Genomic DNA, 9,403 nt, shown 5'->3' on the forward strand with positions numbered 1-9,403 from the left:
GTATGCTGAAGGTGCCATCACCATTATGCTGTCAATCTCTTGGCTCCTGCAGTACACCAGTTCAATATTTGCTGAAATCTTATAAATATACACACGTTCCTACAAACGACAACCGGACTTAAGTGATGAAACATAGAATCAAAAAGATAAACTGTCACTTATGCACTAACATAGCACTAATTATAAAAAGTTACACTCTTTGTAACTGGCCACTTTCCTTTCTAATATTCCTTAAATATATTGTATTATTGGATTTGAAGTGGAAGTAAAGTAGCCACTAGTTTATTCTGCAAATATTTATGTGTATAGTCCTAGAATAGCTGATTTCTGTAGCTGTTCTCATGTTTCCACTTATGGAAGAGGTTTTGCAAACTCTTGCACAAGCTTTTCTACAAGCGGAAGAACACTGTTTGATTTAGTTTTGCCATGCTTCCAGAAAAAAATATAAAACAGCCATTCTGGGAGCAGAGGGAACCTTCCACACGTGGAAGGGTACCTTTGGATCCACTATAATGGATCTTTTACATCTTGCAAAAGCAGCTCAGTCTTCAGTTTTTTTCCCCATTTTTAGATTCAGAAAGATATTCTTCTTGCTCTTTTTGTTTAGATGTGGAACAGTCTTCTGAGTTCTATATAAGAAGGCAGAGATGGAAAAGTATTTATTTGCGCCATGTTTCTGCCCAAATGAACACTAAAATAGCAATTAAAAATATATCCCACTAAAAATGTACAAAAATGAAAACAGAACAAACAAAACACTGTCAAAAGAGCCCAGTAGTGGCTCTGGGACAGCCGCTGTTGCATGCTATGGGCCAATCAGGGACGATGACATGATGGAGAGGTAAGTAAAACAAACTTTTTACTTACCTACTCTGCTGCACCATAGTCCCAGATGGGCCTACTCAGATATGCACCTGGTCAGATACAATAGGTCCTTGTACCATGTTTTTAGTTTAATGGCAGATGTATGGCTATTTATTTATTAGCTTATTTATTTACTTAAAGAATAAACAGTTCCTTGATCACAATTCCTTAAATCACTATTCAGGTGGAGCCTGTTTATCCATGGATTTTTCATCTGCGAATCTGGCTCATGCAGGCATGCTGAGCCAGACTTGGCTCCACCTGAATCTTCCAAAAGAGAGTTGTGCCTGAAGGGGAGCTAGCTTGGGAGGGCTTAAGGAGACGAAAAGGGATTTCCTTATCTGCAGTTTTCTGTATCTGAGGAGGTCCGCAGATACCGAGCCCCACCTGTACTACCTTGCAATTTCCACATCTGTGCAGCGATCCTACGCTCGCTTACCCGAGAGTAAGCCCCACTGAACTGACTTCTGAGTAGTCAAGCATAGGCTTACACTCTTGAACTTTCATCTTTGAGAAGTTGTTGACATCAAAAGCTCAAGAAGGTCCTTTTGTATGGCTTTGAAATGAAAGTATGTCTCAGCTTCCACAATAGAGTATACAGTGGGAGCAATACTGAGAGGTTAAGAAAACCACAGTTCAGCAGCACAGGCCTTCAACCATCAGCACTTCCTAATCAAATTACTATACTCAAAATAATAAAATAATGCCGTTCTCAGCACTTAATTTTTAGATTAGCAAGCTCATCCTGGACTGAGCACAGTCTAAGAAAAATCACTATTCTCCACTTTGTTCAAAGAGCTCTTTCATGCAAGAGCTCTCCCTGTGGGTATCTCCAGTGGGCAAGAGGAGATGGGCAATAGATTCTGCACATATAGGACCTGCATTAGAGCTGCAGGAAGGCTACTGGAAGCATTTTAGCAGAACCAACTGTACTGTCTGAAGAGCATCTATTGAATGCAATTTGGGTTCATAACCTAGGTAAGGCACCAAAGAAAATCTAGTGAACACTTTCCCTGAGAAGCAGGTTGTATAATATAGTGAAGGCAGACAAAGCTACTTGAAAATAAAAACAAAAGGAAGATACCTCCTCAGTTATAGCACTGACAAGACTTCAGGAGGGGGGGAAAAGGTACGCATATTTCTCAACAACTAGGAAATAAAAAGCCATGACAAAATGTAAACGTTCAAGAGGTTATTCAAACCAGAGACTGTCATATTTAGAAGTCTAATCTTAGCAACAGCAAGATGTACATATAAGGGGGGAAAACAGAGAACTTACAGCACAAGCCAATGCATGTCTACTCAGAAGTAAGTCCCATTGTGACCAATGGAGCTTACCGTCAGAGAGTGTGTATAGGACTGCAGTCGAAGATTATTAAAGAAATGAAAATAGTCCTAAATTAGAAACACAGGAGCTATCACGAAGATTACAGAAAATTCAGCAGAAAACAGGAGGCCCCCATATCCGCGGAACCCGTACCTGCAGATTTACTTATCAGGTCGCCCCCCCATTGACACCCCTGCATACCCCCCACCTCCAAGGTCTGTCCCCTGTCTCTGCCAAGTTCAGACTGAGCTCTGAGGCAAACAAAAAACAAAAAAAACCCACAACTTCCATTTTCATTGAGAAAACAGAAGTGACATTTTAAATGCCTTATAAGGCATTGGGAGGCCCAGGGAAGCCCTCCAGGGAGCCACCTGTACCTCCCCCTCCCCCGGGACCGCAGGATGGGCATTCACCAGTATCTGTGGGTTCAGCTATCCATGGTTCAGCTATTGGTAGATGCCAATACAGGGCTTAACAGCCCGATCCTATGATGCTCTGGTGCTGCATGGTACAGTGGCACTGAAACAGCCACTGCTGTATCCTGCAGGGCCAGAGCAGCAGCCTGAGGTCTCTTCAGGGTAAGAGATCATTGGTTATCCCTTGTAGCATCCCCGCAGTCCCTATGGGTCTACTCAAGTCTGCACCAGCAAAATTAGGCTTTTAGATACAGGAAGGGGGGATAAGATCTGCCAGCAACCTCTTCCAGCCAAGGAAACACCCCCTCCCCGCCTCCTCCCTCCAGAACATCTCCCTGCCACCTGGCAGGGAACTTACCAGCACACGCTTGCACTGCTCCTGTCACCAGGGTGGAGGACTAACACCGAGTGGCGCCAGCATCCCCACTGGAACCTTCTTACTTAGCCACTGCAGCATGCCTTATGGCACATTTGCAACAGCTTTTGCACAGGCAGCACATACTTGAGCTGCGCTGCCAGGCAAAGGATAGGGCTGCCCACAACTATCTTATATTATAAATCAATTAAGATGTACATTCAATCTGAAGTCAATTAGTCAAATCAAAAATAAAAGACACTCTGCGGTCATTTATAAAGTCAACCAATATATAAGAATACACTTCAACAAAGCTCTCCCCTTCTGCCCAGGATGCTAGTATTCTGTGTTCAGCATACATTAAAAATGCAAATAAATTAATAAATACTTGTAGACCAAAGTCGCCTGGGCAAATGTATGCATCCAGTGAAACCCTTGAAAGAATTTAAGATTCATGCAACTTTTTCTTCTGGCAATACTTTTAGCCCAAAAAAAGATGATAAAAGATGAAGAGCAACTAAAAAGAAGTCCAAATCCGTTACTTTTTAAATTGTCATTTTTAGTCCTGTACAAGGATTGTGAAAAATCTGATTGAATTATTTCACATTCAAGAGGACAGGGTACTGAACTGCACATTCACATTCAAGATTCAGATTATGGTATAGCAACATTTGCATCATACACACTAGGGCAGAGATAGGTCTTTAACCTGTTGTGGACCAGACTGTTCCCAGTTTGGGGTGCTCCCAAGGATGGGAACCTGAGTCAGGTGGCTCAAGTCCAAGCTGCAAAAACATGTGTTTTTGCTGACTCATGTATACTCAAGTCAGGCATGGCAATGACTCAAGACTGAGGCCATTGACTTGGAAATAAGCCCCCATGCAGACTCGAGTCTGTCTGCGTCTGGGTATGCTTGCTTACTTTTTTCATGGTGTGAAAGACCTCATGGGGCCGTCATTCAGACAGGAAGGGCAGCAGGGAAATTCCACCAGGAGGCAAGGAAGGGTTAATGCTTTGCTTTTGCATCGAGCAGGGAGAGGAGGCAGGAGTGAGCTCTCTTGTCCATCTCTGAAGGAATCAATGATCATTGGACAAAGATTTTTTTTCTCTGGATGAGTGAGGGGAGAAGGTGGGGGGAGGCAGTTCCTAGACACCCAAAGAAAACTCTTGGCATGGCTCCAGCAGGCTCGCTGAATGACTGGTTGCAATGGGACTATTTCTGAGTAGAACTGCAAAGGATTGGGTCATACTGATAAGCCTCCCCAGGTGCTGCACGTGACCCTCCTCCCTCTTGCTGCTTCTATCTCCACTCCCACGCAGTTCATCCCACCCCTTCCCACCTTGTTTACAGAGGGGATGGGACAGCAGGGAAGTGTTTAAAGAGAATTCCAACACACACATAAACCGGCAGCAGCTCTGTTTTTTTTAATGGAGCTGCGGCTGACTTTTTTACGGAAAAGACTCAGGTCTCAAGTCTTTAGAGTCCCCAAAATGCTTTGGGCAACTCAAGAAGTCTACCCGTTAGGACTCATTTTCAAGTTGAGTTAAAGGAGGTGGAAGCTCGTGACTCGACTTGAATCAAGTCATGTTGGATGTGAAATGTGAACATTTGCCCATCTCTGGGTGCTCCTCGACCTTATGTTGCTTCTAGGTTATCAGGACTCATCTATGACAAGAGCATTTTCACTTTAAGAGCTAAGATTGATGCGATTGTTTCTCATGAGGATGGGCCAGTCTCAGACTAGGACTAATATAATGCACTGTCTGCACTGATGATGTCAATTCTCTTCTCCCTCCATCACTATACTTTAATTATTGAAAACAGTTTCCTTTAAACAATCCCTACCCTTTGAATTACAAATTATACACCGTCAACTTGGATGCAAGGCCACTACACTCCACAGGAGTACTCAGGAGTAACAGTACTGAGATTAATACTTTTCAGTTTCAGCCAATCAAAGCACTGTGTTCTCTAGAAGAAAAAATATGGCTAAAATTGATAGACAAATTATGCAGACTAATCAAAAATTCAAGTTATCACCTCAAGATATTCTACAACTTGGTGATCAGTTATACACCTATCAAGGCACGAAATCACAAGATATGGTACTCTTACCTGCTTTCGAGACAACAGTAGGCAATTTTTGTGTATAATCAAAGTTACAGAAAATTGCAAAACTGTGTTCATCTCCTCACATCCTGGTTCTCATTTAATAATAAAAAGAACAGGGAGGTTTGTAAATAATATAAATTTTATTAATTCAGTTTTAATATTTCCAAGAAAAGGTCAGCTATCGAGAAATACATGGTATTAGATTGACATATTCAATAAGAAAAATAACAATACTAATAATAATAAGTAATGTGATATGCTTACAGTGTTAGCTCTTTACTACTAAAACTCAAAATCAGGGTCACTTTAGACAACAAAAGGATCTGACAAAGAGAAAATACAACGCTGATTTATCACCACCAACCTTGTGTGAAAAAGCTAAGACTTGAAATTGGAATATGACAAGAATTTTTTCTGGAAAAAAATGTACTTTGGGGAATTCTTGCTAACTTGTAATTTCTTCTATTCTATGTAGTCAATAAAATTAAGAGATGTAATCAAGTTAAAATATAAAAATTAAAATTATAAAGCACCTATGCTAAAGAAGATACACCTCAAGGTTTTAAACTCATTTTTGCCCAGCCCACAGGTGTACACATTTGGTCCCTGTTGCGTATGTGCAACTTTGGGCAGAAATTGCTTACAATACAGTAGTATAATTTATGCAGGTAACTGGAACAACCATCCAAAATTCTAACTGCATATAAGAATACATCTTTCACATACAAGTATACATATGCATAAAGCATGTTATGGCTCTCTTTGTTGAGAACACTGAAAAGCAGAGACAGAAGCTGGAATTTAGAAAGCCCAGGAGACAACTTCTCATATATGTGGTTCTCTTGCTTCATCTTCACAAATAGCATGTCTCCTTAAAACATTAGGCGCTTTACAGGTCTTAGATTTACAGGACTTTTCAGATTTACAATGGGAATTTAAAGAATAGAAACCATAGAAACCAACATGTACAAAACTGCTAAAACAGGAGAAACACCTGATATGTTGAAGACAGCATTCATGGTGACATAGTCCAACCTACATACTTTTCAGATGGTGCCAAGCATTTTGGTATTCAGCAGACATCTTGAATGATCTCCTCACATTAACATGTATACGTGTTTGAAAAATAGTTTTAAGCCTATAGCCATGCTAGTTCCATGCTGTCATTAGTCTATAATTAGCTATTTTCTCCATTCCATTATTACTATAATTGCAAGGGTGGTCAAAGGTAGTTGATGAGGAATAAATGACATTATGTTTTTAAATATCTATATCTTCTGAATGCACCAAAATACATTCAGTGTTCAAAAACACGTGTTTCAAAACACATATGCAACAGTGTGTTGCAACACATGTGCAACAGAACTCCTGATTGGTCACAACTCCCTGCAGCATGCACCTATATGGGAAAACATGTGCTTTTTCTGACCTGAAAAAAAGGGAGCTGGCCTTTCCCAACAGCTTTCAGAGTTAGGTCTTTCACACAGTTCACATTTTCCTGTATAATTCCTTTAAGAGATATGATTATTTTTAACAAACTCTTTGATAGGTCTAAATGCATGTACTCAAGTCCACTTAAGGTGATTCATAGCCACCATGGCCTGGTTTCACACATGCAACTACATAACTTTATTTCGCTGCACTTATTGACAAGCAGCCGGTTGGTATGAACAGGTTTCACTACAAAGTACTGTGTTGGCAAAACAAAAGTTCCAACTGTGGTGTTCCATCTGCTGTGGCCCATTCACACAAGCAAACCCACCACTTGAAACTGCAGCCATCGTGTGACAAAACACACACATGTTCATCATATGCGTGTATGAAGAAACCAGCCATGGTGTTAATTATCAGGAAGAAGAAAGATGACATGGCATTTTTTTCCACATTTCAGTTCATATTTTTTATGCCAAGAGGCTATTTCTCTCCACCTCTGTGCCTGAGAGCACAAAACCAAGGGTGGAGAGAGAGAGCTGCCCTCCTCCAATTAATTAACTTGCATTGCAATCCTCACTCTGTTTACTCAAAAGTCTGTCTCACTGAGTTACTGACTCTGAAATGTGTGCAGGACTGCGTTGTGCAATTGTGGAGAAAGTCCCTAAGAATATTAAGGGACTTACTTCTAATCCTTATCCTACACACACCTGCAGGAGAAATAAGATTGCAATCCTATCCATACTTTCCTTGTAGTAAGCTCCATTAAATACTGTAGTGCTTACTTCGAAGCAAACACGCCTAGGATTGTGCCCTTAGGTTACAATCCTATCCACACTTTCCTGAGAGTAAGCCCCATTGAACACAACAGCACTTGCTTCTAACTAAACATGCCTAGGATTGTGCCCTTAGGCTACAATCCTACCCACACTTTCCTGGGAGTAAGCCCGATTGAACACAACAGCACTTGCTTCTAAGTAGACACGCCTAGGATTGTGCCTTTAGGCTCCGGTTCCACCCACACTTTCCGGGGGGGGGGGTCGGTCCCATTCGCTACAATGGGATGCCCTTCTGGGTAGACATGCACAGATTGGGCTCCAAGTGCCCGTGAATCCTGACTCTCCGAGCGAGCACGCACAGCACTGGGGCTATCGGGCGATGCAACTTGCCGAGAAGTCTCCGCTCTGGGGCTCAGCGCCGTCAACACGTGGATCAGGCTCCACGGGTGGGCTGCGCAGAGGGGCCCCCCCACTCCGGAGCGCTCTGCCCCTCTGCTCGCCCCCTCCCCTCTCACGGAGCCAGAAAGATGGAAGCCAGCAAGCGGGCAAAGGGAAGGAAACTTGCCCGGGAGGGGGAAGGAAGCCCCCAACGTACCTGCCCGGCGGTGCCGAGGGCGGGGGGGTTGTCCAGCAGCTCCATCTGCACCTCCTGCGCCGCGCTTGCCGGAGCGGGAGGCGATTTGGACGTGTCGCTTTGGACCATTGGAGAGGAAAGTCTCCGGCACTTTCAGCCGCGAAGCGAAGAAGGGATGGAGAGGAGGAGGAGGAGGAGGCGGCGGCTGGGGAGCCGCGGATGCGCAAGGGCGGCTCTGCCGCTCCCTCAGGGATGGGCCATGTTGAAGCGCCGGCGGTGCCTCCTCGCCTGCCTGCCTGGCTGGCTGGGCTGGGCTGAGGGGAGATGGGGAGGCAGGAGGAGAGAGCCAGGAGCAAGGGAAGGGGCAGGCTTCCAGGACCAGGCGGCTGCTGCTGCTGCTGCTGCTCCGAGCGCCTCGCCTCGCCCTGCTGTGCGTAAAGCACCGCAGCTGGGAGAATGGAGCGTGGCAAACGCTACTACGGCCAGCAGAAGGGGAGGAGACGGGGAGGTGCCTGCGGGGAGCTGAGAAGGGTCAGCCACGCCGACCCTCTGCTGTTGTTTTCCTCCCCACCCGGGGAAAGTGGGCGCGGGAAAAAGCGCGCGCGAAGAGCGGAGTTGGGGGGGGTGGAGGGAGGGCGCCTGGCGCATTCCCTTCAGACCAGGGGCGTGCGGTGGGCCTCCCTGCTGGAGTCCTTCGAAAAGCGCCGTCGCCGTGTGAGGTGCCCAAGCACCCACCTCACACGGCGACGGCGCTTTTCGAAGGACTCCAGTCTCTGCCTCCCCCCCCCGCACCGCACGCCCCTGCTCCTGAGAAGATACAGGCGCTGAGGGTAGGCACCGCCTTGTGCGGTTGTGGATGTTTGGGCACCTGACAGGGCAGTGGCACTTTTCAAAGGACTCCAGTGTGGAGGCTCTGCCTCACCTGGCTCCCCACCCACTGCATGCCCCTGCTCCAGAGAAGATGCTGAGGGTGGGCACTGCTTTCGCAGTGCGTTCAGGTGCCTGCAAAACTTAGTGCTTTGCACCTGCTCTAACTATGCCACTGGACAAGACACCTGTTGGTGTCTGACCAACAGGATTATCCAATCTGTCGCTTTCTCATCTGCCTCCCATCCACCTTCCCCCAGTCTCACCTGTAGTTGCTGGTTGCTCCTTCGAAAGAGTTCCTTTAAATAAGAAAGTGCTGTGCAAGTACATACATTCAGTCTTGGTACGGTACAGTGTAGGTTTCTATATGTTTTCTATATGTATTGGGTCTATTTGGAACTGTGCCAGCAATTTTGCTGGTACAAGTTGAGTGGAACAGGAAAGCAGATCAAGGTTGGGAAGGGGGATAGGACCCAGTGTTTCTCAAACTGTGGGTCATAATCTACAGGGTGGGTCATAAGCACATTTCAGCTGGGTCAGGGTTGCCCCGTTGTTGGCCTCACCCATAGGCACCCATGCTCAGACTCCCAGTGGCAGGGCCAGAGCTCCTGGTGGCCAGGACCTTGCTGCCACAATACAGAGCGACAAGCATGCACCTGAAATGAAGGAGGGCAGGC

The sequence above is a fragment of the Tiliqua scincoides genome, chromosome 5 (assembly GCF_035046505.1).
Source record: "Tiliqua scincoides isolate rTilSci1 chromosome 5, rTilSci1.hap2, whole genome shotgun sequence".
NCBI classification, from domain to species: domain Eukaryota; kingdom Metazoa; phylum Chordata; class Lepidosauria; order Squamata; family Scincidae; genus Tiliqua; species Tiliqua scincoides.